This window comes from Eurosta solidaginis, chromosome 3 (assembly GCF_040869045.1).
Source record: "Eurosta solidaginis isolate ZX-2024a chromosome 3, ASM4086904v1, whole genome shotgun sequence".
Lineage (NCBI taxonomy): Eukaryota > Metazoa > Arthropoda > Insecta > Diptera > Tephritidae > Eurosta > Eurosta solidaginis.
In genome coordinates, this window is record NC_090321.1 from 59,669,509 (window position 1) to 59,694,435 (window position 24,927).

A 24,927-nucleotide genomic window follows, 5' to 3' on the forward strand; every position below is an offset into this window, starting at 1 on the left:
TTATTTTCTTTGAATGCTGTTTTAAATTCTCAGAAATGCATTCTCAACTAAGTGGGTTCTGGTGAGCTGACTTGCTGCCCGCCTTAAGTGACGACCCATCTTTCTTTCTTTATTTCACACAACAGTCTTCACCTTTTCTTCCTATACTCAGCTACTAAATTGGGCGCACTCTAGCTCTAGTTTGGTCTCTAACGCGTACCTGGTTTTACTTTTGAAGATGTGGGAAGTTAACATATTTTACCGTTACCTAAGTTATATTATGTTAATACGTTTGCTTATATTAGTTTTAATTACTAATTATATACAGCAAAAAAAGTTATTACCAATGTTTTGAAATGTAAAAAAAAAAATAAGTAAAGATCAAAAGCTCAATGTCAAAAAATGATGTACGGGGCGGTTGATAAGTTCGTGGCCTAATTATTGAAGTGTAAAATTAATTAATTTTACAAACAATTTTTTCTAGACCATCCTTACGAACTAAACAAAAGAAAATTATCGAAATTAAACTAAAACTTAAGAATTTCTCGATAATTCTGCACTTTCTGTTATCGTTCGAATCACTGAACTGTCGAATAAATAAATTCAAATGCTCTAAATTTTATAAACGGCTCTGAAATCTGGAAAGGAAGTGCAATCGAAAGAGGGAAATATGAGAAAAAGATGGATATGTAGTCTAAGATGTAAAGATAGAGATAAATTTACAGATAAGATAGAGGGAAAGGAGATTATCGTATTTTTTAACATATGACAGAGCAGTATGAAGAATGTGGAGGCCCCTGAGCGGGTTCTTAAGTGAGGCCCTCTCCCTAACACGCGCCATTTAATTTCATCTAGGTTTTTGAAAAAAAAATTCAACAAATATTTTATAGTATCGAATTGGTAGTTGAGAGTAACAAAATGTGTATTGAAGAGTAATTAAATAAGTAATTGTGAGTAATTAAATAAATAATTGTGGGTAATTAAATTGGCGATTGAGAGTAATCAAATTGGCAATTGAGTCATTAAATTGGTAATTCAGAGTAATGCAATTAATCATTCAAAGCAAATTCATTTTTAAAGAAATAAAAACGAGTCATCGTAGCTATTTTCCAGACTGAAATAACTCAGAAATATTAAAACTGGAGAAATGTCCCCTATAATTATAAAGACTTATTTTAATTAGGCTGGAAAGTAAGGGAATTAGTAATTGATAGTAAACAAATTGGTTATTTAAAGAATTTAAATTGATAGTAGGCAAGTGATATATCTGAAGAGATTTCCAAAACGTTGGAACCATTGGCGCTAAGTTTACATAAAAAAAGATTTTTAATTTCGCCAATTCTCGAGGACTTCTGCTTAAAATGCATTGTTAAACGACGTAGATAAATTCGGATACTCCTATTATATTCCGATCCCCACAGCTGATGAAACCATCAATGCAGTTTTGTATTCCCTATAGTATTAAAACTATTTTTAACATCAGGATAGCATCTATTTCGATACTGCTACTGCACGCCGGAGGTTGATTAAATAGACAACAATTTACGTACTCAGATAGCTTTAGTTTCAGTGCGGTTTGTGTCAATGAGAAAATGAAAAATTAATAAGATTTCGTCCCATCTGAGATTTTGGGTGAACTGCCCGGTCCCATAGAATGAATGATTCCATAGTGTTGCTAGAAGTTTTATCAGCGACCTAACAGAAACCAAGTACTATGTTATATTACCCATCTTCATAAGCATGATAATAATAATTTTTTTAATTTTTAATTCTAACCGCTTTTACCTTCAGCATTCTGACAATAAAGATGCATGCATATGTTCATCATTACATCGGGCATTCCATAGAAAGTGCTAAAATTCAGTAAAAAATAATAATATGCTTGCTTATAAAAAGAAATTAAAAACATACAAAACATGTATGCAAAAAATGGTAGACAAAAACACATTAGTAGTTGAAAAAAATTCATTTCTGGCGATCTACTTAGCCTGTAACCGAAATATTTAAGGGAGGTTCCATGAGAAAGTGAACCTTGGTGCGGAGATAATTTTTCTTACGAAACTGTAGTCCGGGTGAATACAAAAGATCTCCTAAGCTAGCCAAACCTTGCCAGCTCAATCAAAAAAGGAAACGGTACATAATTGCACAATATTTAATGCTAATTTAATACCGGTTAATTAAATTTATTACACTTGTATTTTAAAAAATATCGAGAGTTGGGCTCCCTCCCACATTGGGGTGGGCTAACTTCAACTTAGGCTTAAAATTATATAAGCCATATATTCTTTTCATTCTATCGAATTGTGTTAGCTTTGTCCCTTCCGTGACAAAAAAGTCAAAATTTGTTTTTGTAATTTTCCGGTCAATTTATTTATAGCATTTACTAAGGCTTACTTAGGCCCATTAGCGTTTGGTGCAAATAAAACTTATTTCATATTTGTTATACAATGTTAGAAACTCGTTTAAAATAAATCCAACAATTCAGCTTTGATTTATTTGAAGTTGTTCAGGAATTATTCAACAATCAAATTTTTTTAGCCCATGAAATGACCCCATGACGTGTACCATATTTTGAGACTTTGTAATAGTAATCCTGTAAAGTTCATTTAAGGTTTCTCATTCGAACATGTCCCACCCATGACAAAGGTTGTCCCACCCATAAAACTTAATTTTACATTATAGCAATAAGATCATTTAAGAAAAATTAATTACTTTTATACTATTGGATTCCTTGAATGTTCGTTTATTTATTTATTTAAGCCAAATTAAAAAAGAATCTTATAGGCTAATTATAAAAGTGTAAAGTAGTTAACAATGTTAATATAAATTACCTTATTTATAAAAAGTATTTCAAATACTCAGAAAGCCATCTTTCGAACAAGAAAAATCTATCTCACAAAATTTAGAAATTCTATTGAACTCAATTAAGGCTCTAGTAATTGGAGCATTCCGCGCATAAAGAGCCCTAAGAACACCAATATGAAAACACTCAGAAGCACGAAGAGCTCTAGCCGGTATATTAATGAAAATCCTCTCCAGGAACACAGGGCAATCAAGAACCCCACGTAACAAATCGAAAACGAACGACAGCGATAAAATTGTCCTGTCCTGCAATGATTTTAAGGTAATCAATAAGCAACAAGCTTTATAATTCGGGATAGGATCCGAGAAGCGCAGACTGCGTAATGCAAAGTGTACGAATACTTTTTGGATTCGTTCAATTCTTGCAACATGGCATATACGGAGACCAGATGAAACAAGCGTACTCAAATTTGGATCGCACAAACGCGGAATATAAAAGCTTTAGCGTATACGTGTCACTGAAATCCAAGCTATGACGCCTAACAAAAGCTAGCATGGCATACGACTTAGAAATGCACACATTAGTATGACTTGAAAACGAAAACTTCGAGTCAAATATTACTCCCAAGTCCTTAATTTGACTAACCCGCAACAGGGGCGAGTTTGATATTTGATACACGGTATGAATCATGTTGACACGCCTCGAAAAAGTTATTTGAAAGCACTTTTTTAGGTTAAGTGATAACCGATTATTATTACACCAGTTACTAAGTTTATCCAAAGCTTCTTGCAACAATACCGCATCATGAAGGCTATGAATAGACAAGTATATCTTAAGGTCATCTTCATACAGCAAGAATCTTACTTTAGAGAAGCAAGAGCGAATATCATTAATAAACATGACAAAAAACAGTGGACCCAGGATACTACCTTGTGGAACACCGGAGCAAGCAACTAAAAGTATTTAAAGAAAATAAGCTACCTCCATATATTTGAACTAGGCTCTAAGAGTCGTGATAAATATATAAATAAAATAAATGGATAGCGTCTTTTTTTTGCCTCACCCGTGACAATTATAAAACTTACTATAATTTCCATTGTACTAAGATATTATGATTTTTTTTACATAATAATACTGATTCAATGTTAAATGTCTCGGTCTATCTATTAGAACCTGATCTGTTTTTTATCAGAAACCGTCAACAAAGATGAAATATTGCTTACAAATGTTCCAGCCGTGACAATGAAACATCCTCAAAAGCAGTTGATGATCTCAAAATTTATAATTTAGTGCGCATCCCATAAAAATAGTTTCATTATAGTGTTATACATTTTTCTGAAATAAATATTAACAATTTTTGGATCTATAAAACGAGCTTTGGCAGTTGTGTAAATTTTTTTCTTTCTTCTATTATAATTAGAAAAAAAATTCAATTAAGAAAAAATATATCATAACAATAATAATGATAAAATAATTATTGTTAGGCCTTGAGCTCGATTCAAACTCGCGACCTGAAGTAAATATTAATAAAATATTTTTGATGTTGTAGTAAACTTTGACCCAAGTACTATTACAGACGATATTTGTTTTAAATATTAGTTTCTCTTAAATTTCAATTAGCTCACTGTTAGAATCACTATGAACTGGAGCTGTCCCGTACCAATGCATTCCCTTTTGAACTTCTTCCGCAACAACCGTGGAATGCTCCACATATGCATGTGCATATCCATATGTTTTAGTACTTACATGCATTTAATTTCCTCATTATTTGAAATAAATCGTGCATTTCGCACATTGCCCCTGGCTTCTGATAGTTGTTTTATTTTCAGTTTTGTAAAATACAATTGGATACGGTACGTCAATGCAACACGTGTGTGTGCGTTAAGAAGCTTAGTGTGAAAATTAGGAGGGTGGAGGGGGCTGGACACAGAATGACTACAAAAAGGTTAAAGGCAACGTCAGCAGCAGCAGCAACATGTGTTCAAATATTTGTATATTTTGTTGTTTGTTATTTAGTCTGTTACCGCACTTCTATATCTTTGCGTTTTATTAATTTTATTTTTTGTTTTTGTTTTCATTCACAATGTTATCTACATTTGTGTGAAAATAAGTTGTTTGTTTGCACTTTGCGTCAATGCCCTTTTGTCGCGCTGTTTCTACTTCTATTCACACAAACAAACATTTAAATTTATTTATTTGCTTTTCTACTCTTTTCACTTAAAGCCAAAACCAAAACACAGCGTGTGGCTTTCATAGAACTTTTGTTTCACTGGTTACCACAAAATTTGATTTCAATCGAGCTTAACTACAAAATATTTTGCCAAAGTTTTATGTTTTTTGTTTTACTATTTAGCTAGTACAAGGGATGACAGATAAATTCGTGACCTCTTGCATTAACGTAGCACACTTTCCTCCAAAGCACGCCATGGTAGATGACTACTTTTTCCAAGAAAATTTGATTACTTTTTCAGTTCCTTAGATAGGCTTTGTTATGATTTGATTTGAAACGAGTTGCATTTTTATAAGCTTTTATTTACTTTCACTTTTGTTGTCTGTAATGGAATCTTGCAAGTTAAATTTGATACACTTCCCGGTGTCCGATTGAGCTGAAATTTTGCACACATGTATAACTCCGATGACAATGCAATATTACTTTGTTAGAATTCGATAAATTAATCGATAACACAGTTATCGGTAAAGATTTGTATTTACTTTGGCATAACAGCCTAAGTCCCATACAAACACGCCGGAACCTATCCGTGGAGTGTGATATTTGGACGTGGTGAATCACGTGTCACGCGTGGTGAATCTCATCGCTTGCGAAAAGCGGAGACACAACCCTCTGTTGTATTTCTGTGTATAACCAACATAGCTGAATTTTTAAGGCTGTTTAACCCTGTAATCTTTTCTGTAATTTATTTTGCTTTTGGAAAAATTACCTATTTGAAAAAAGCTGGGTGAAAAATATTGGCATAACAGCTTAAGTTAAATCAAGAATGGAAAATCTTTGGAAAATTTGAGCAGATGTGGCAATTTCGCGCGTCCGTTGAACGAAATATTGACAATCTGCTGATCATCGCTAAGAAATTAGCGACATTCCATCAACTAAGCAGCACTTTAGCAATACTACTGTTATTATTTGGCCGCTCAAACACACAAATATTAATTGTGCATTAAATCTAAAATATACAAATACACCATAATAATTTACACGGCCAAAGCCATAATAATTCACACGGGTCATCAATTCTTTCTCTGATTCAAAATCTGAACTACCAGCGCTACCGTCAACAGCTCAGTGTCATCACTGCCAGTAGCGCCAATAACACCAAACTCGTGCCTGACACACAAAAGTCGTTTCACTCAATAGCGCAAGTAAAATGTACTACGCACTCACTACTAAGAAGCGTCAAAAATTCGCTTGGAGTAATTTCGTCAATGAGCTACCATTGAGCTGGCACCGCATTGGCGCTGGCGCCATGCAATTTACATCACTAAAATTGCCCGAATGCCCAGGCTCATGACTTCAATACTTATATTTACAATGCTTTAAACTTTAAATACACCTCTGAAGTTGCTGCGCATAAAATGTGTACTAATAAATTCCAATACGCATTATACGCAGATGTAGCTGATATATGTGTTTTTGTTTCACCCCCTATACTTATATTTAAAGCTTTTATAAGAACAAGCTTCTATTACTTGTTAATAAAACGAACTAAAAAGTAAAAAATAAAATTAAAGAAAAAAAAACTTTTTTAAAAATAAGCTTTTATTATTTTGGTTAATAAAATTAACTAAAAAGTAAACAATAAATTGACTCTAAAGAAATATAACACTTTATAAGTTCATTGTAAGCTTAAACGATAATTAGGCTTTTTCGTCTGCGACAAAAAAATTCTATATTGTACATAATTATATATTTTTAACATTAAAACTTTACACCTAAATTATTAAATCTTACAGTTTATGTCACAGTCCTAATTGTTCTAATAAAAGCGTGTTACATTGCGATAGCAAGAAAATGAGATCCTAAATGTTCTTAATTATACCATCAAAATTTAACACGTTTTTTATTAGAACAATTAGGACTGTGATATAAACTGTAAGATTTAATAATTTAGGTGTAAAGTTTTAATGTTAAAAATATATAATTATGTACAATATAGAATTTTTTTGTCGCAGACGAAAAAGCCTAATTATCGTTTAAGCTTACAATGAACTTATAAAGTGTTATATTTCTTTAGAGTCAATTTATTGTTTACTTTTTAGTTAATTTTATTAACCAAAATAATAAAAGCTTATTTTTAAAAAAGTTTTTTTTCTTTAATTTTTTCAATTAAAATGCATTACATGGTAATGGTTTTTAATCTTAATGAAATTTAAGAAGCATTACGTTTGAAATTAATTTCAATTGCAATCAATTCATTCAATAGTTGTGATTTGTTGTTACTAGTAATCGAATTGAGGGTAATTAAATTCGTAATTGAGAGCAATGAAATTACGAGTAGTTAAATTGATAATTCATGGCAATTGCGAGTTTGTGAATCGGTAATTTGCCAGTGTTTGATTTGGTTATTGAGAGTAATGATATCGGCAATTGAGAATAATTAAATTGCCAATTGAGAGTAATCAAATTTGTAATAGAGTATAGTTAAATTGGTGATAAGTGGGAAGTTTCCACAAATTCTCTGCGATATGATGCAGGTGTAATTAAGAAGGGTCGGAGCATGGAACGATTGGAGATACAAATATCGTTTCGCCTTCCGGATCACTGTAGCGTATTTCAGACCGAGCTTGCAGCCTTAGGGAGAACGGAGTCTCTCAGAAGCACATTTATATTTGCCCAGACAGTCAAGCAGCACTGAAAGCCCTTGACTCTGTCACAGCTAATTCTGAAGCTGTAGTAGGCTGTCGCAGATCACTTAACGTGATGGCTGAACAGTTTACGCTGCATCTGGTATGGGTTCCGGGACATAAGGGGATACCAGGTAATGAGATGGCGGATGAGCTTGCAAGAAAGGGTACCTCCCTTCCACTTTCGCCATCCTGGAAGAAGTTGGGCATGCCGCTCTCCACCTGCAAGCTCAAGATAAAGGAGGCTCTACTGATGGAAGCGGGAGGCAGGTGAAAGCATCATGATAAATGCCACACGGTAAGACTCACATGGCTGGAATGGAATGAGAAGAGATCGCGAGAGCTTCTCACCCTCCGTAAGAGGGATCTTTCCTTAATTTAGGTCTTCTCACGGGTCATGTTTGTATTGGACCGCATGCGGAAAGGATTGGCGCTCCATTTAATGATAATGAAGAACAGCCTGAAACTGTTAGGCATCTACTCTGTAAATGTCCAGCGCTCGGTAGAAGAAGGCAACGTTTTATGGGCAAGATGTTTCTCGTAGATCTGACTGATATAGCTGAAGTCAATACACGACGCTTAGTTAGCTTCATAAACTCAACGAAGTGGTTTGATTAGGAGAGTAGGAACAAATCCGTGTAGTTTCACAATGGGCCTATAAAGGCCTAAGTTTGCCGCTCCAATATGGACGCCAGCCACTTGAACCTAACCTAACCTTTAGTTAAATTGGCAATTGAGAGCAGGTAACTGTGTAATTGAGAGTAATTAAATCGGTAAATATGAGTATATAATCTAGTAATTACCAGTAATCGTATCGGTTATTGAGTAATGAAATCGGTAATTGAGAATAATTAAATTAGTAATGGAGAGTAATTGAATTGGTAGTTGAAATTAGGCATATTGGTAATTTAAAATAACTAAATTGTTGGTTGAGAGTAATTAAATTGGTAATTGGGGAATATTAAATCGTCAATTAAGACTGATGAAATTCGGTAATGGATAATAATTAAATTTAAACGATTTAACGAAGAACTGTGAGAAATCCCTTGAAGTGCTTCTCGACACACATTTCCCATCGGGAGACGGTTTAGAAGAGCCAGCAGACATCACTCACACTTTGATCACGGAGCGGGTAGTGCCGGGCTTGGTGACCGATACCAAATCGAATGGGCAGTGAAAACGTTTTCTAAGTTTAAATCGCCGGGCCCAGACGGTATATTCCCGGCCATGCTACAAGTTTCAAGTATAGCGGTCGTGGAATGGCTAATAAGGCTGAATCATGTACCGCACTTTTGGATAACTGCTCGTGTAGCTTTCCTACCAAAGGCGGGGAAGATCGGTCACGTGTATGCCAAAGACAATATACCCATTAGCTTAACATCATTTCTGTAGCTTTCCTACCAAAGGCGGGGAAGATCGGTCACGTGTATCCCAAAGACTATATACCCATTAACATCATTTCTGCTCAAAACCTTTGAAAGGCTAATAGATGTGTACATAAAGTCCAACGTGGATGAAAAGCTGCTCTCCACAACACAGCATGCGTACACCAAAGGCAAGTCGGTAGACACCGCATTGCATAGGGTGGTAACAAGCATAGAGAAATCCCTGGAATATAAGGAGTATGCTCTAGGAGTCTTCTTGGACATTGCCGGGGCTTTCAATAATGTTGCTGAATGGGCTATTATGGATGGTCCTAATTACATTAAAGTACATCCCGTCTTAATCAGATGGATCGGCTGCATGTTAAATTGCAGGAAGATTACAGCACAATGGGGATTGTACGAGGCCACGAAATCAGTGGACAGGAGCACGCCGCAGGGAGGGGTGCTATCACCTCTACTGTGGACGCTGGTCATCAACCAACTGCTCAGGCGATTCGATGAGGGACCCGTAAAACTTACGGCTTACGCAGATGACGTTGCAATTGTCATAAGTGGAAAGTGCCTTCCAACGATTAGTTTTTTGATGGATCGGGCGCTTCCTGGGCATCTAATGTCGGGTTGAAATTCAATGCGGAGAAGACGGATATGGTCTTGTTTACAAAGAGGTACAAGGTCCCATATTGCACCAGGCCTAAGTTAGGAGGGGTGACCTTACAGGAGAAACCTTGCGCAAAATATCTAGGAATCATCCTGGACAGTAAGCTGTCATGGAAGCTCAACGTGGAGGAGAGGGTGAAGAAGGCTTCAAAGGCACTTTATACATGTAAAAGAATGCTGGGATATACGTGGGGCTTATCGCCCTCTCTTTCTCATTTGGTTTTTACAGCGATTGTAAGCCCTATTCTATACTATGGAGTTCTTGTTTGGTGGAAAGCCACACAAAAAACAACATACCTCAAAAAATTAGAGGGGGTAGGCAGACTATCGATGCTTAGCATTACGGGAGCCCTGAAAACAACCCCGACGGCTGCACTGTATGCCATTCTGCACATTCCACCTGTAGACCTGGTAGCAAAGAACATAGCATTAACTACTGCAACCAGGCTCGATGCCTCGGGGCAGCTTGAGCGCCGACCATATGGCCATAGTAGTATAGCGTCATCAACGACAAGACGAACAGACTACCTGATTCCCTATCTGCGCTTCGAGGGAGATCTTAAGGCCACAATAGAGGTGGACGGTTGGCGCAAGGGTGCGCAAATGGCGGACGAGGCGATACATCTGTACACAGATGGTTCCAAAGTAGTGGAAGGAGTAGGGTCTGCGGTATACTGTGCTAATCCGGAAATAAGCAGATCCTACAGGTTGCCGGATTACTGTAGCGTTTTCCAAACGGAAATATTAGCCGTAACCAAAGCAGTAGAAGCCCTGGAAGAGAATAGGTTAAGCTGCAACCGTGTTAGCTTTTATATTGACAGTCAAGCAGCAATTAAGGCAATAATCTCGCATAGCACATCATCTAAATGCGTGTTAGAGTGTAAGCAGTCTCTGGGGAGAATCGGGACAGGGAGAAGCATACATCTATATTGGGTCCCAGGGCATATGGGAATAGATGGGAATGAAAAAGCGGACGAACGAGCTAAAAAGGGCGCATCCCTTGAAGCTTGCTCCGTAGACGTCCCAATTAGACTGGGCGAGATTAAGCGAAGGCGAGAGGTGCACTTGATCGACCAAGCGGGAAAGGCGTACGTTCAAGCGCGGGGCTGTAAAGTGTCGGAGTGTAGGTCTTACAACCTTAGACTAACAAAGTTGCTTCTATCATTAAAAAGAGAGGACTGTAGAATCATGACGGGTATTCTGACTGGACACTGTCTTCTGGCGTCACATGCCTTTAAATTAGGCTTGATCAGTGATAGCAGATGTAGGAGGTGCGGGTTGGAGGAGGAAACGATCGAGCACGTTCTGTGCTCGTGCCCTGTACTTGCAGGGCTAAGACTCCAGCTATTAGGAGTGATAAAGCTGACAGATCTAGAAGCAGCAAGTGGCTTAAGTCCTAGGCAGCTTCTAGTATTTGCCAAGAGGACGGAGTTATTTTATAACATAGGTCCTGGTTTTTGACAGGGTTTTTCAGTTTGGTCGTTAAAACAAACTTCTGGTAACACTACGGACTTATTCAGTCATTCCTCATGGACCGGCCAGTTCAACCTAACCTAACGACGAGCTGTGCGAGCTATACGCAGACATCAACATAGTCCACGAATTAAAACGCAGCGGCTGCGCTGGCTAGGCCATGTTATGCGAATGAAAGATGACGCTCCGGCCAAGAAAGTGTTTCTATCGGAACCCGCCTATGGAAGTAGAGGTAGAGGGCGGCCCCCACTCCGTTGGAAGGACCAGGTGGAAAACGATTTAAACTCCCTTGGTGCGACCAATTGGCGCTGGTTGGCAGAGAGAAGGAACGACTGGGCGCCTTGTTGGACAGCCATAACCGTTTAAACGGTTAAGCGCCAATTAAGTAAGTAAGTTAGAGTAATTAAACTGGTAGCTGAGAGTAATTCGATTGGCAACTAAGTAATAAAATTGGTCATTGATAGTAAGCGAATTGGTAACTGAAACCACTGCAGCTGATTGTTGAGCGTAATTGAAATATTTATTCGGTAGTGATTTGGCAAACGCTCCGAGTGTATTTTTGGCATGAAAAGCTTCTCAGTTAAAATTGATCTGCCTTGCAGATGTCGTTCGGAGTCAATGTAAATCATGCAGGCCCCGTCCCTCCAATTTGTAGGAAAAATTAAAAGGAGCACGACGAAAATTGGAAAAGAAGCTCGGTCTAAAATTTCTTCGGAGGTTATCGCGCCTTGTATTTATTTATTTATTTAAAAGCGCTTAAAAATATCGAGACCTGAACAATTCCCATTTACATATATAAGGATATCAATTTTTTTTCAATTTATTCTTTTAATTTCAAATGCGCCATCGAACGTCATGCTGAACATATATCCAGTAGATATTGCGGGGAATGCGGCCGCGGCAAGGTCGTTGGTCAGGCTTCGTGATATGGGCTATGGGCTTTCTGACTTCGTACACTCTAGCCTTCTTACCAGTTTCGACTTTATCCCTGACAGAACGGACTATTGTATGCCGACAACTGCTCCCTATACAACCTTCACCCCAGTCATTCCACCGAGAGTGCGGAAGAGGAATTATCTGGGGCATGGGACCGGTTAACTTGTTCACGGATGGGCCGAAGTTGAACGGAAAGGTTGGTGGCGGGGGGGGGGGGGGGGTGGTCTTTTGTCAAGAGCTAAATGTAAGCCGCAAGTTTAAGTTGGCTGATCACTGCAGTGTATTTCAAGCGGAAGTTGCTGCGATTAAGGATTCGGTGGATGAAATGCTATCCAGTGCTACTACATTTAGGGAATTTAACATCTACTCTGATAGTCAAGTGGTTATCAAGGCCTTGAGCTCAACTACAGTGCGATCGAGGGTGGTCTGGGAGTGCCTGACCTCGCTTGCAATTGCATCGAATTATTTTACAATTAAGATTATCTGGGTCCCGGGTAACTGTCAAGCGGATCTCTTAGCCCGCATCGGTACAACTGAACCGGGTGAGGATGGCCGCAGGGATTTCGGGATTCCGCTGGCCACATGTGGATTGCTCTCCAAAGCTGGGCCGCGAGTCAGCTCAGCAAACGTTGGGCGGACACCACGTCTTGCAGGGTAGCAAGATCTTTCTGGCCGAAAGTGGATGGCAGGAGGTCTGCTCAAATAATTGGGTTCACTAAGGCTCACCTATCAATGGTCATTGGGGTTTTGACAAGGCACAGTCCCATGGGTATCCATGCGGTACGTCTCAATATACTGGAAACTCCATCCTGCTGCAGCTGTATGGAGGATGATGAGGTGGAATCACCAAATCACTTTATGCTTGATTGCCCGGCTTTTGTCAGAACTAAGCCTTCGGTCGCGACTCACTTGGATCTCACGAGGATTTATCCAAAGTTGAGATCGGTATCATTCGGAGCTTTATCGTTGCCACCCAACGATTCTCTAAGTATCTCTAAGTCACCGTTATTTTTGGTGTATGTGGTATAACAACGGACCCTCGTGTTGTCCAAGTGAGCTATCCTTATCAGGGCAGCTACCACCTAACCTAACCCAACTTAAATGCGCCATTGTAGCATTCCCGCTTACCACGAAGATCCTAGGTAAAGTAACACCATTTTGTGTCTTGTTACTATTGTTTATGCCTAAGAATTGGCCGGACGAGATATACATGCATCTACGACCGGCAAAAGGCAAGGCAGACAATTTTTCGGCGAGAGACTTTTCATAGTAGATATTCACAGGAAGTTTTCGGCGACCCCGCTTAGAACAGCTTTTTTTAAAGCAATTTGGCATTGGTTAGTGGTAAGCGAGAATGCTACCTGCACACCAAGGCGGCAGAACAAAGTCAGCGAAAATATAGTGGTAGACGTTGTATGGGAGAGTGTGGTCGTGCTAGAGGAAAGTAAAATGGGGATTTCGGAAAGGAAAAAGAAAATAAAGAAAACAGCAATCTGAGCTGAAAAAACGAACCAAGGAGTCCAAATTTGTATCTCAGTCCGTATCGAGGGAGGGGAGGTGTGAATTTACTCCTATAGCCAAGTAGCACTCATGGCGCTTGACTCCCTCATAATTTCGGTCAAGGCTGTTAGCAGCTGCAAGAGTTCGCTTCAAGCCGCAGCTGACTTGGAAAACACAACTCTGAGAGACCTGATCACAGGAACATTGAGGGCAACGAAATGGCAACAATGTGCAAAGGTAGCGGCTCTGCTGGATGCTGCAGAGGCGGTCGAGATGCATCATCCACCTCCATCAAACAAAAGAAACACACATAACAAGTTTCAAGCGGTCCCAAACTGGTTCTACTCTGGCATCTGCAAGATAACAAAGCAAATCTCGCCAAATTACCATAGTAGGAGAACAGAGGACCCAGTCAAAAGGTCAAGGAAAAAAATCTTTAGGATAACTGCCACAATCACGGGGCACATGCTTGGTCTGCACGCTGAGAGAATATGGATAATTTTTAATGACATTTGTAGGAACTGCACAGTCGCGCACTACTTGTGTAAATGCCCAAACGTAGTACAAACTATGAGCAGTTTTATACTGCCCGAACTTCAGGAAGTAGCTAAATGCTCTGTAAAAGATATCGGCATGTTCATTGTGCGTACCAAATGGCTTGAACAGAGCACAGACTAGCCATTCTATACAGCAGCAATTGTTTTCAGGAGAATGTGCATTAAAATGGCGTCCCGTGAGCTACTTAGGTTCGAGGCTTTGGTATCCGGGCAGCACCGCTACCAAGCATACAACAGCATCGAAATCGAAACCGCTGCTGGAACCGAAATCGAAAATAGTTCAAAAAAATCAATAAAAACCAGAATCGAAACCGGAACTTTAGCTGTATATGTACCCACCAAACCCGAAGCTTAAAGTGGAACCTAGATTCTGAAGTTGAAAGATAGAGTGAGATGAACCCGAGCTGGTTATCGAAATTGAAACCCAACTGAGTCCTAATTAATGCCTAAAAGCAAAAAACCATAATGGTAAATTCTACCGATATGTATGTGTCAATTTTTATCCATCGCAAATAACTGTTGAATCAACTTCGCGCGAATTGTTGATTCTGAATTGAGTGTTTAAAAAGCTAAATCACCAAAAAAAAAAAAATTGTTCATTTAATGAAACTGGAAGCAGAACCGGAATCAGAGGCTGAAGTTGAAAGTTAGAGTGAGACGAACTGTTAATCGAAATTGAAACCTGAACTGACATTGCAAACTGATAAACCGAAATCAATATCTATGTCGAATTCCAAACCGGGACTGAAACCAGAGCCGAAACTAAAACGAACCCGGATTTGAAATAAATTGGCCAGTCCAAAATGGTATCGCAGTCCGCATCGAAATCGAAACCGCTGCCAGAACCGGAATCGAAAATTAAATAGAAACCTTACTGAAAATCAGCTTAAGAAAAAACCAATTAAAACTTTTCTTAAGATTTTGACGCTGCTTTTTTCAAGTCTCGAACCCAGAATTTTCGGTGTGTTAAGCGGAGCAAGCTAGCATCACACTCCGTTGGGCGTCTAGGTCTGTGTTAGCTAAAAATTATTACGATCATATGTATTTAATTGGCGAGCTTTGCTCATATTGCTTTATACCAGGGATGCACCTTAACGTTAAGCTAATCGTTTATCAAAAAATTTCCACCGTTTCCGTTGAAACACTTCGAAATATTATCGATAAAGAAATTATCAAGATAAATTGTATCTCGTTTTTAACCGAAACGAAAAGCTTTCGTTAACGTTAAAAACGTTAACGAAAACGTGATACTTTATGTTTGAATTGTGCTGGCAATGCTATAGCCATGGTGAAGCCGTAAGGTGGCAACAACGAGCGCACATACACACACAAACTCTATGTAATTTGTTTGTGTAATTCGTTGGTGGTAATGTCAAAAATACTCTGAGAAATGTTTGTACTGTCAAAATTCATGAGAAAAGTTGCAATCAGCTTGGATAATGCTTTCACCTTTAATGACTCCGCCATCAATCAGCTTTGCCAGCATAGTTTGAAATTAATAATCAACATAAACGATTTGATTTCGTTTTGATATGGCAGAAAACGAAACGAAATCATTTCGTTAATTTGACGATCTTAACGTTAATAAACGAAACGAAATGACTTCGTTTCGTTTATTAACGTTGATTATCGTAACGAAATGATATCGTTTCGTTGGTTAAGCATGCCTGCTTTATACAATGGTTTTGTTATTGATATTAGAGAAAAATTGTAAGGTTTACAAACGGCGATGGTTACTAGGACATATTTCTGAATTTCACTTCTTCATCAGCTAGCTTTTCGGGAGCTGAGCATTGAACTCGAATCTCCTACATGCATACCAGTGCAAAGGTAGATGCCTTTAGCTACTCAGCCATATGAATGTCCCGTTGCGCGCTAGAGACCAATTGTAAAGCTAGCTGATGAAGAAGTGAAATTCAGAAACATGTCCTAGTAACCATCGCCGTTTGTAAACCTTACAATTATTCTTTAATATCAACAAAAATTATTACTTCAACGCTCATAACAGCAATCAAAACTTCCAAAATAACAGATTTCAATCAACATTAAAATAATAGTGGCTGTTGGTATGACAGAGATTTCTGTGACACTAAAGTCATAAGAACAAAGTAATGAGCGCCGTGAGCGTAAGTTTCTCTTTAAAATTAGCTGATACATTTGTATAATATTGACAGTTGTTCGCTGTTGAAATGAACAATGAAATCAGTTCTTTTAACAGAAAAATCTGTTTGATAAATTAAGAATCTGTAATTTTTACAGAATATCAATAATTTTAGTTCAAGTTTTCTTCTGTTAAAATAACTACACAAATTTATTTTCTTGAAAAAAAACAAAAAACTGGGATGTATTAACCATAATGCGATAAATTTTACTGAATGTCTGTTAATTCATGAACATGATTTTTTGATTTTACTAGCTTTATTTCTGTCGGTGTAGTTGTTATTGTTTACGTAGCAGAAGTTGTTTATAAAACTATTTTCGTGGCAAAAAACTTATAATTTTATTGTAACCACAATATATCTAATCTTTTATTAATTTTTTTCGCTTCTATTTAATTTGAATGTTATCAGTTTTTATTTCTCCCTTGAAATTAAAAAGTTTTAAGAAAAAAATTTATGTTTTGCTATTTACTTATTTTTCTTTTTTTCGGAAGTGTTCTTGTTTTTTGTTCTTGTTACACTTAAACACGTGCTCTATTTAATAAAAAATTCATCAGCTGCACAGAAAAATTAACACAATTCCGCATTCGTTAGTTTTATTTGCTCTGCGCTATTTTTTATTTATTTTATTTTTTTGTTATTTACCTTTTTAGCGTAGCGTTTGTACTATGTATATATCCATGTATGAACATTAGGGTGGCCTTTATTTTGCAAAGTGTTCCGATTCTCAATCTAACCCCTCAGAAATATTTAAATAGCCTTAAAATTTCTAAGTGCAAAATTTTAGGCCAATCAAAAACAAAATTTAGAGGTCGTGCCAGTAGCATGACATCGTAATAAGTACGAACTTTTACGTTTCTTTGGCCTATCCTTATTCATTTATTGCGGGCGGGATTGTCTCTCACTTGTTATCAATAATTTCTACAGATTTTCCTCTCAAACGAATTTAAAATTGGTTAAACAATAAAAAAGTTATAAAATAGAAGAGAAATCACGATTTCAATTGCGCGCAAAAGTTTCAACTTTTTATTATGAAACTTTTCGAGTACGCAGGTTTGTAGCTCATTCATTTTTAGTTACGTACAAGTTTCAAAACGCTATCGACTTCTGTTTATTTTTTTTTGAGACGGGTGCTGGTCATTTTCTTCTATTCAATCAATGAAGAAAAACTGTTTTCTTTTATATTATACTAGCAGACCCGGCAGATGCTGTTCCGCCCTAACTTTAGTCTATCTGCATAAGTTTTAAAAAGTTTTTACCTCTTACTTTCCCTTCCCCTTTTCCTTATCCTTTTATTCACTGGAGGAGGGAGGCTCTGCCGTTTCATCTATCCCTATCTCTCTATCTCCGTCTAACTCTATCTCTTTCTCAATCTCTTTCATTTTTCTGTTCTCTTTAGTTCTTCTTATTCTTCTCCATCCCTTACTCCCATCCGATCTCCAAGTCCCAGTCCTAACCCCAGTGGTAGTCCCAGTCCCAGTACCAGCCCAGTGCCAGTGTAAGCCCCAGTCTCTGTTTCAATCCCAGTCCCAGTCGCAGTTCCAGTCCCATTCCCAGTTCTGACTCCAATCCCAGTCCCAGTCGGTCGAGGGTTCATTTCCCGCAGAAAAGGGTCGTAAATAAGCATTAACTTGGCAACACGCATAAATATGTACATATGTTAAGCTGATATGAAATAAAAATACATACACCCATATATACATACCTATAAATGTACTCTGTAAGTTACATTAGGCCAGCAAATGATGGCTTTTTCACCATTCGATCTAATTCAAGATGTATGTATGTATTAGAGGTTTACGCCGATCACTTAATCGGCGGCGGCGGCGTGAGCGGCACGCCGGCGTACGCCGGTGTTCTTACTTTAAAAAGCTTGATTTTTCTAGTATTTAGGAAAGGTTTTGTTTGTATGTATTTAAGGAAATCAACGTGTTGGCCATTTCGGAAAGATCCCGGGGTTTTGCCTCAAGATCTCGCAGACCGTTCAAAAATTTTCAGGAGTAGCTCCTTGCGGAGGGATTGTCCCTCGTTCACTTACTCCAGAGAGGCTTCGAACCTAACCTCGGTCTTTGGAATTGGTATTGCTACGTCTGCTGAAAAGAAATAGAGATACATAAAATAGCCACACTTTTGTCTGCATATCTCGTGCAAAGCGTAGTTTCACCTAGGGTTAACTCCTAATAATCGTCGCGACCACAATTTCTTTAAATCATTTGTGGCTCCTTGGCGGTCACGCACAAAGGCGACTTACGGTTGCTATTAATGGTCTATTAATACTCATGACTCTCGTGGCACAGGTCGCCTCCAGTTTTTTCGGCTGTTTTTAAGAGCTACAATTCCCGATGTCCGAACAGTAGCAATCCCGACCACCACTTGCTACCACGCCTCCTGACCCTCAAACCATATGCCAGCACAGAAGCTATAGGACTGCGACTTCGAACGCATACCTTCGTCGACGTCACTTTCCTAGAAGCTCTAAGTGTAGCTCCGAAGACTTTCCAACGGATGCTCTTGTCACGCTATGCTGCCGAGCTACACCAGAGAAACACCTTGAAACGTTAGGGAGTGACTATTCGGCCAAGGATGCCCTCTTCGAAATCATAAGCAGTGTAAGTGGAAGTCATTGCGTAATGGGTGAAAATCGTATAATCCTCGGCGCATCTAAATAATTAAAATTTTACAGGGACCCTGGATAACATTTTTTAAATGTAGACCAAAGTTGCAGACGTTTGTGTTCACATCATTGATTTCAATAGTCTTCGTTAAATCAAAACGATATTTTAAGTTGAAAGATGTTTACTGCTGTTTTCCGGCCTTATGATATAAGAGCTCATTATGGATGACCGCGTAGCTTCAGTTTTCAGACTAGTTCGACTGTCCACTACGTTAGGGTAGTAGCCCACACGGTCATTAGTTCGACTGTCTTGGGAAAGCTTTTGCTTCACCACTTTGAGTGTTCTTGCGAAGGACAAAGCCTCACCTTGTAAATACATATATTTGCCTACGTATTCACATTTGTAAAAGGAGCCGTAACGTGTGGGTGATATTTAAACTTGGTTGATAGGCTATAATCAATGTGATTCACTCCATGGGACTAGTTTTGGAGAGGGCCGCCAACTTTAGGAAATGTCAAACCGGGAGACTTGGGTGTTGAAGGATGAAGTGTGAAAATCAAAATTAACATTTCAGACGCTATTGTATAGTTTCGCAAATAATCAACAGATGTTTGAATGTAAGCGCAAATGATTTTTCAAAACCTTCTCATACGTAGATATATCCTCAACTTAAGTATGAGGTAAGAATCATTTCAAAGGAGTGTTTATGCCCCTAGAACCTACTAAAGGATTTTGCATCACTGATTTCGCTTATTCTTTCAGCCAATCGCAATATACAATTTTTAAAAAAATCGCCACCTATTTTGTTTTTTTTTTTAACAACTTGAGGACAATTTGAAACGCCTGGGTCATTTTATTTGAATTCATTGTTCATTATTAATTTTTTTAAAAAAATATGCAAAGTAAGCATATAAATTTATTATATAACTTTTCTTTTAGTGTTTTGTTTTAATAACTTGGTGAATTGAGTGATGCAAAGTTCGTGTTAAGCTGACATCGAAGCGCCTGTTTTTTTAAATAACTTTTGAACAGTTAGAAAGGGTTAAATTTTGCAATTAGTTTCTTATAACTGGCAGTGATGCGCATCCGTTGATACCACTTTCGACCATATCCGACAAATTTTCGACATAAACAATAAATGGACTAAACAGTTTTAAACGAGTAGAAAATATAGTAATGCGCCGGACGCCGCCGCCGCCGCGCCAATATTTTTGGCATTCGGCGGCGGCGTGCTAAAAACGGCCCTAATCGGCGGCGGCGGCGGCGTATATCTCTAATATGTATGTCACGCTGTCCCACTCAAAGCAAGTTTGCTCGCACACTTCACGTGAATATACACACGTACTACCTTTTTGGGAAAAAATGTTACTTTTGTTTAAACAATTTTGCTCATATAAGAAAAAAATCAAGTATTTTTTTTTGATGCAGAAGGAAGGTAAATATTCCAAAGTTTTACTGCAAAGGAGAAATATTAAAATCGATTGATCCGTTTTTGAGTTATAGCTGTGTAAAAAAAATTATGATTTTTTACTAGGTTTTGGCAATTTGATACGTCCCTTTAATATATACCTTCAAATTATATTGAAAATATCCATCTGACGTAACTCAGCTTTCAAATGCAAAAAACCGTTTTTAAAATAGGAGCATTCTGTGTGAAGTGGTGGGCTTACAAAGATATTTAGCGACTTTATTTTATAAGATTTGTAGATTTTAGTCTGTAGCTTGCTCTGTTATTATTGGGCCGATTTCTAAGACGGTAGTCATTTTAAAAAAGCAAGGAATTAAAGAAACAAAAATTGCTTTGAAAAGAAGGAGTAAACGTTGCTAGGATGAAGGAAACGTGCAGCCTCTAAATTTTCATAGATAGGCATAAAACTTTGTATATGTATATTCGTTTTTGCGCTTTCGCACATTTCTATGAGATCAAAAATGCAAAAATTTGTTTTCCATTCAACGAAGTGCCACCCTTATATACATATGTATATATGAACATGTTTTTGTCTATCATCTGATAACGCGTTGTGTTTTGTTGAGGGCTGTAGATAGTTATTGGCCAGTAGTGGCGGTTCCAATCACGTTTTAAATTGGCAATGTGGCACGTTTTATATTTGCAATTATAAACAATAGAATAGTACTGATTTTTATTTGTGGAAAAATTATCAGCTAAATTCATTGTTTTGTTGGCAACAACAACCTTTTTACTCACCACGAGAGATAAACTGTAAAATTAATTACTGCTCAGCAAAGTGACCTTGGTTTAAAGCTCTTTTTGTGGAATGTTAGATGATTATTTGATAATTAGTTAAAAGTAGGCAATTTTCGTAATACAACTCTTGTTCACAATATGCTAATTTAATAGTAAACGACCTACCGTAACTTTAAAACATATGTCAAGAAGACATATGTACTAACAAAACTTCGCTAAGGCCCGGTTTTTCAGTACAAGTTGAACTCAGTTTGTCAGTTAAACTACGCTTAAACTTATTCTGCAGTTTTTCAGTATACTTTAACTGATGTTTAAGCTGGGCTTAAACGACCGATCTAGCAGGGTTAAACTCTAGTTAACCTATCAGTTATTTATTTGCGTTCGTTCAAAATGGCGTCGAATATACGCAACAAGCATTTGTTCTTGCGTACCATTGGGGCTCTTCATAACTATGCATAAGTACTTCTAAAATCTCAAGAGTTGTTTCGAGACAGTGGCTCAAGTTGAGAACCATAGCGAACTCAGCAAAGAGAACATTTTTTTAAAAGCAAAAAATGCTATTACTTGTTGAAAAATTATAGTTCCCAACTTGTTATTCTCTAACTAGACTCAAATGTAAGAATCTAATGCTACAGTATTTTCACGAAAATGAAGTAAAATATATATAATTCATTTTTGATTAAATACGCTCCAATCAGGTGTTTATTTCTCACAATACATAGCTGTTGGCTTTTGTGGTACCACTTCGGAGATTTTTTTCAACTTTACCTCAGCTCGATATCCAATGTAGGATATGAACTGGAGAAAGAAAGGTTGGATAGTGAGTGGAGAATAAAGTTGGATATCAACTTGAGAATTATCTGGTTTAAGAATAACTAGATAATGATATTGGATATCACATGGAAATGGATATACATATATTTCCCTGGAGAAATATCTTTTAAATGTTTGTTGGGTAAACAAAATCCAGCTGTTGTCGTATCTACAAATTATCTAGATAATTGAAAACCAAAGGGGCCTTAAACTGTGACTGAAAAAATGCTCAGTAGTTTAACTTGAGTTTAAAATTAAGTAGAGTTTAAGCAAACTCAGTTTAAGCTTAGCTCAATCAACTACTGAAAAACCGGGCCTAAATGGGTGACTCTTTACAATTTCCAAATTTCGTAAAAATTTTTTATGAAAAAAATATCAAATTGCAATATTTGAGAAAAATTGGTTCATATGGAGAGTAGAAAACAAAAAAAGCTGAAGTTAAATCTGACGAAATTTGACAATCAAATGTAGACAAAATTCGCTCTGTAGATCGGGAGCTGAAAGTAGTTAAGAAAAGTTTGCATATTATGAGGGAGGTTCCATTGTATATACATATTTCCAAACACCCAGCTGTTATATTCTTCCATCCACCGTCTACGAAATACGCCGTTAGAATCACGGGAAAGACAGTATATCTTGCGTATACAAATTTCCTCTCGTATACTTCAAAGGTTATCCCATTTTCTTTCGACACCGTCTGTACACCACTCCATATATTCCGTATCTTCTACGATGCATTTTCAGTTTGCCATACTGAAAGCTTACACCTCCTGTCTTAATAAAACCTTTCAGATCATCCTCCACTGGCATCAGCCATTGCCCAAACTCTTTCATACAAATATATTCGAAACACATTCGTTTAGCCATGTTCCATATTCGATTTGAAGGCGCTAAATATTTCAATTTAATTCAAGAAGACTTGAACAATTGCATGGGAAGTAATTTTAAAAAATCAATACGGTTATTTTTGTGTTCAACTGACCAACGAAGAATAATGAGTTTTGAAAAAGGCCATTTTTTCTTCAGTAAGCCTGCGGAAATCCCTTTTACTCTTTTAACAAATTTTGTATCAAAAAAGTCCCACAAAGGCCGAAAATTCCTTGATTTGGCTTCACTGCATACACCAGTAAAGATATGATGAGCGTGGTGTAGAGTGTGATTTTCGTTTGTCGAGAGACGTGTTTACTTTTCGATTGTTTACTCAGTCGAAAGTAGACGTTTGATGTCGAAGCTGATATTGTTTTCCCTGTTAAAGAGTATTCCTAGATAGACAAAGTTCTTCACAATTTCGAATCTATAACTACGACGAGCTATCAAAACTCTCATTCACCGCCTCATCATCCATTATTTTTGCATCTTTAAACAGGCTAGTGAAGGCAGAAGTTACAGTGAATCTATTTTGCAGCTCCTGTAATGGCCGAGACTTGGGCCTGAAAACTGTTACTATTCCTATAGATGAATATATTGGTAACCATTCTCAAGAATATCCACCCGCCAAGCTCAAAGCCATAGTTAGAAATGACAAAGCTTCCAGTTAGGACGTAGAACCCACTATCGTAGGTACGATCAGGTCAAATACATATATTGCTCGCAATCAAATTATGAAAGAATTCCTGAAAATATCGTCCCAGACAAACAGTTAGAGTGTTCATGTGAATCACGTATATTCCTACAACAATGATATATTATAATTAATTATGTTTACATAAAAGCTGGTACAGGGAGGATTGGAAACACGTCCTTTCCAACCATCCGATAAGAGTGGCTTATTCTGCTGAGCTGCTAGCTTTTGGGTTGACCGGAATCAAATACATTCCGACAGTATAAATAATAAAACTGGGTAATCATACGTCTTGGAGTAGGGCAGGATTGAAAACACGTCCTTCCAACCTCCCAATGATATGACTCCAAGACTCGCCCGTTGGGACCACCAGTTCCCGTGCTGATCGGAATCTCATGCATTCCGACACCCCAAACGCTAGAAATCCTATTATTATTAAAATGTATTTAAAAATTTCTAATAATCTAAGTTTTAGGCTTAAAACGCCGTAATAATAAATAAATAATAATAATAATAATTAGTATTAATGTGCAGAATGCTGAATATGTTCTTACTAGGATGTTCAAGGGTTCATTGTTCCTTTAAAAGACATTATGGTGCTTATCGCTTCATAAGTTAGTGCTGCCTAAGATGTCGTTCGGTGTCGGCGTAAAACATGTAGGTCCCGTCCCGCCAATATGTAGGAAAAATTGAAAGGAGCACGAGAAGAGAGGAAGAGAAGCTCGGTCTAAAATCTCTACGCAGGTTATCGCGCCTTTTATTTAAATTAATACCATCTCTTTCATCAACTCTCTGCCATCTTTCAGGATTTGACACCGCAGCAAGCGCAAAGTCTGCTGACTTACCGCGTTCAGGATCCATGCCTTTGCAAATCTATTACTAACGCTTTGTTTTTGGGTGTTTGCTATTCCTGCCTTAACCACTTTGTTTAAAGTCGGTAGTTGTTTGGCGATTCTTCTCGCATCTTTTTGATACTGCCGCTGAGAAGGTTTCTATCTAAAGATCGCCAGTTTTCAGTTGCCCGAATTTCTACTGTGAAGGTTGCCGGCTTATCGTCAAAGACCTAGTCGCTCTGATTTGCAGCTCGATCTTCTGATTTGCGGCCCTGAAATTGGTTGGCGTATCCTTATCCCTCCGCCGCTTGATAAAAGTACTTTCAACCCAGACCGAATGAGCTGTCTTATCTTGCTCCAACCTCTTGTTCGTCTTGCAATTGGGGAATTGGGCACTTCATGTAACGAAACTCTGGATCCCGAAATGTCTCCATACTGCACACACTGTCTCACAAATTGTTAAGGCCATAATTTATATAGTCTCTTTGTTTTGTGAAAGGAGTATTTCTCAGTCTGTCTAGTACTTTATTTTCTCAGACTAATCGGTATCTCTTGTTCAGGCATCGAGCTCACTGATAACGCATTGCGGTTCA

At 37.7% G+C, this 24,927-nt stretch overlaps 1 protein-coding gene across 3 annotated transcripts in view; it reads left to right on the forward strand.

Moving 5' to 3' along the window:
* Eaf (ELL-associated factor) overlaps positions 1 to 24,927 on the forward strand; it is a 152,625-nt gene that overhangs the window by 81,082 nt on the left and 46,616 nt on the right. The gene's annotated exons all lie outside the window — the stretch shown is intronic.